At 35.2% G+C, this 4,421-nt stretch overlaps 1 long non-coding RNA gene across 1 annotated transcript; it reads right to left on the reverse strand.

Moving 5' to 3' along the window:
• Nucleotides 1-2,176: 2,176 nt before the first annotated feature.
• LOC138126807 (uncharacterized) lies at nt 2,177-3,516 on the reverse strand. Its single transcript, XR_011157971.1, has 3 exons — nt 3,184-3,516; nt 2,996-3,080; nt 2,177-2,938 (listed from the first exon to the last, which is right to left on the reverse strand). It is a non-coding gene; the product is annotated as an uncharacterized lncRNA (long non-coding RNA).
• Between the last annotated feature and the right edge of the window lie 905 nt (nt 3,517-4,421).

Raw genomic sequence — 4,421 nt, forward strand, 5'->3', positions numbered from 1 at the left:
CTAGATAAAGAAGAGAATAGATTGGCCACTCTCTCAGTTAAAACTGGTAACCAAGGTTGGTAGAACTGACTAATTTGTATAATAGGTTGCCTCGTTGAAAATTGCGGGGCGGGGGGGAAAGTAACTCGTGACGTAAAATCAACCCAGAAATTTTGGGTGTTCGAATAGAACCTAAGGTTTATAAGCTCCGTGGAGTTTATTGGGTGGCTTTTTGGGATTTATTCTAGCGAAGGAACACCTAATGCATGATCGACAGACTCTGTAGTAAAAGTTTAGTACACTGTGACGTCACGAGTAACTTTTGCGGGGGGAAAAAATTCAGACTATTGCTTTAAATGGAAACGAGGCAACCTATTATACAAATTAGTCAGTTCTACCAACCTTGCTGGTAACAAGTTTCAGCGCCATCTATAGTGGCCGAATAAAAGTTTTACCGAGAGTCGGTAAAAAGTTGATTGGAGACCTGTAATCGTGCTAAGGCGGCAAAATTGAATCCTGTACTACGCACTGGTTCCAAAAAAATTTTAGGGTGGTAATTCAAAACAAGGTTAAAATGTTACAATATTTATTATAAAACAAGTAAGAATACAAAATTGATATACGAACAAAGCGAATGCATAAAACAAGGCGTCTCTACATATACAATGGCCGGCAAAGAAAAAGCCATCATTTAAATGTCAGTGTCAAAAAAACATTAAATTACACATTTGGATTTTGACGTAACACAAAAGTGATGTCTAGTTTTTATTGCCAGGCATTGTATGTATTTCAATTAAAAAAAAAAAACGGGAAATGTTAAAAAAACCGACATGTTTCTTTTCATGTTTGTCATAGTTTGAAAATGGCTTTTTAGAAATAGCTTACAATTATTTGACGGTATGTCAGTTTATAAATAAATAATTCAATGACATTATGTGTTTAAAAATTATTTGATAGGTACTATTGCGGCCAAAAAATTTCGTCCGTCACTTTCAAGGCCCTGGCATGAAGTGTAAACTACCCTTAAGCACCAATAACCTCGCTTTGTTATCGTTATTGTCATTTTGACAATCTGTCATTCAGTCCATCAGTTCAAATTTTGTGAATACAAAGGACAAGTTCCACTCTTACACAATTACCACACGACCGCTAGTCGCTAGTGGCACTAGAGACTAGAGGCAGACTTGCGGCTATTTTTGGATTAAAGTACCAAACAGAGAACCGTGGAAATTACACGAGTATGCCGTAGTTTTTAAAAAATCAAACGAAAAACATTAAGGCAAAGACAAGGAAATGAAACATTTATTTTTGTTTAAGTACTTAGCTAAATCAAAAGATAAAATGAATGAAGTTTAAAATCAATACTTGGTCATTGCTCCATTGGCGTCAATAACTCGTCTTACACGACGCGAGATGGAGAGGCATAAATCTCTGTGATAATTCCTATGTAATGATTGCCGTGCATTAGTAATCGCAGTCAAAAGTTCTGCCCTATTCCGAATCACTTGTCGTTGTGCAAATTACGAACCAAAAATCTGGACTGCGACTTGGCCAATCAAGAACGTTTATGCTACCATTCTGCTACCCTATGTGCTGAATGCATTGAACAATTGTCTTGTTGAAATATGAAGTTAAAATTCGGAAAAATTCTTGAAACTAAAGGCATCATCACGTCTTCAAGAATCCTAACATAAACATCACTGTTGAGCCGATCTTCTAGAGACAACATTGGCCCAGGTCTATCCACTAAAATCCATACCCATATGTTTGCCGAAAATCGACCGCTCCTTTCCGTTGTATTTGCTTGTATTTACCCCTTCAACAGCCGTCATAAAAGGGCTATTGCGTAATCTATTGAGAAGCATATTATCTTCTTCTGCAGTAAATGTGCTAGGCCTCCCTGAGCCTTGGCGTCTTTCAATAGTTCCATTCCATTTTGTCTCCATTTCTGAAGAATGGACGAAATTGTACTTTTAGGTATACGAAGGTCCATCGAAATCTGAGCTTGGGACATTCCTCTTTGTGCAAGAGTTACTATTTTGATTTTATTAAAATTTGATACCGATGGCATTTTGCTTGACTTTCAAAAGTGACAAGTAAAAACATCAATCATAATGACAATAAGGAATGGACTACACCGATTTTTTTGAAATGACGGAAAAATGACGGCCGAAATTTTTTGGCCGCCATAGTACTGTCAAGTAGACAATTAATTGACAAACATTTTAAAACCAAATTTACATTATGAAATATGTCATTTCCCGTTTTTTCAAATTCACCTACATTTTGAATAATAATAATAATAAATACCCACACATTTATACACAATTTTTAACAAATATAGAGGAGAACGAAACAACAACAATTGACCATTTTTATCTCAACAATTAATGACACAGATTACTTCGGAAAAGGTATTTCAATTTACTTTTTTTGTTATAATTTTCAGATTATAGTGCAAGTATAATAAAAAATAGCGTATAATACAGGTTTTAAGGGTCTTTAAAGCACTTTTGACGTTAAAAGCACTCCGTTACGCGTCGTGTTTTAAAGGCTTCCTTGTAAACAATATTGTAAAACAATACTCGTAAAAAAATAAAATAAATACAAATTTCAATATTTTTTTCAAAGATAATTGGATTCATCTCTTACTTTGAGTGGGAGTGGTAAACAAAGAAATCCTCACCATCTTGGTCTGTGGTAAGTAAAGAGCGATCAAATTAATTTGTAATCGAGTCATCCATGGATTTGAATCTGTATGTCTTTTAGATTGATATGCCCAGATCTAACCTGTGTTTTAAGCTGTGTTTTTTGTTCAAGAAACGACATACGATTTCCGATTCATGGATAACTCGATTACAAATTAATTTGATCGCTCGATACGTCTTTTCTGGCTCTTCCACAGACCAGGATTCAGGAGAATGCCCAATGATGGTAGGAGGGAAAGCTCGAAGCGCATCTAATTTAAAATAAGTATCAATTAGGTATTTGAACTATCACATAAAAACAGACTTACCTTATATTTTTTCAGGAGTAACATATTCATATTCTTCCTGAGGGTGACTGAAGTAGTCTTCTTGTCTTGGAAAATTCCTTAAAGCCTGAGAAACAAACATGATATAAATAATTAAATATAAATTTTGATTTTTCGGAAACATTGATTGATTATTATCAAAGTTTAAAAATTTAATTTTTACAGCCTACCTGCGATTTGGAGTATTTTCACATCCGGGTACACAACACGGCTACATTTTTTTTACAAATTGTCCAAAAGTACTTAAAAATTGAACACAAAAACACAAAATCTACTTGTATTTTTCCACTATCCACTATTTTGTGTCATGTGTCGCAACACTTTTCTGGGAATTACTAGGAAAGTGAATGCGATTGGGGATTTAACCAGGATGACCAACCATAGGAATTACTAAATTGTGTTGGTAGTAGCAAATTTTTTTATTTTTTTTCTGATCTGAGCGCCATCTGTAGTGGCCGAAAAATATTAAACTTGATTCAAGGTCGTCTAATAGAGTGCCCTACCCCTGACAAGCACCCTAGATAAAGAACGAAAATAGATATGAGTCCCTCCATAGACAAAATAAGAACATATAGAACGCAAACTCCCTATACATTTTTTGGGCACAAAGCGTTTACCGCCATCTCTTATCCTGGTGACGGTGCAAAATCACAGCCTACTGGATGCGTTTACCTTTCCTTTGATTTTTTATTATTGCAAATTTTCACAACAAATTAAAACGCCAACAATATTATTCCCAAATGCTATCGTTCTCATATCCTGCCAATTAAAATTAAATTTTACCCTTTAATGTAAATGTGGTTAAATTAATTATTTTACCAATAATTTCATCTTCAATTTTATTTTTAAGTGAACGAAAAATTAACATTAGGTATTTATGTTTGAATTATCGTTGAAATTTTGCTTTTAATAGATATTATCGGCCGAAGTTATGTTACTCAATATAATTTTGAAAATGTTATGAATCTTATTAACATTTTTTACAAACTCTAAAAAACTCACACTTGCCACTTTCTGCTAAATTTTAATATAAATCCAAAAATCCTTCCAATGTTTTCATTCATTTTTTTTATGGAGTTTTATTACCGCACTCAGTGGGATAAATGAGACACTGTATATGTCCTTTGGCCTCCGCAACGCTGCACAAACGTTCTAGCGCTTCATGCACACCGTTCTATGCGGCCTGGAATTTCGCTATGTGTACTTAGACGACATCCTCGTGGCATCCAAAAACGAGGAAGAGCCCCTAAAACACCTCCGTACTGTGTGTGAAAGACTCGCAAGCTTCAACATCCTCATAAACTGTAACAAGTGCGTGTTCGGCCAACGCGAAATCCGATTTCTTGGACACATCGTTTCCGCGAGTGGCATCCGACCGACGCCCGAAAAAACCAACGCGATCACAAAC

This window comes from Tenebrio molitor, chromosome 3 (genome assembly GCF_963966145.1).
Source record: "Tenebrio molitor chromosome 3, icTenMoli1.1, whole genome shotgun sequence".
NCBI classification, from domain to species: domain Eukaryota; kingdom Metazoa; phylum Arthropoda; class Insecta; order Coleoptera; family Tenebrionidae; genus Tenebrio; species Tenebrio molitor.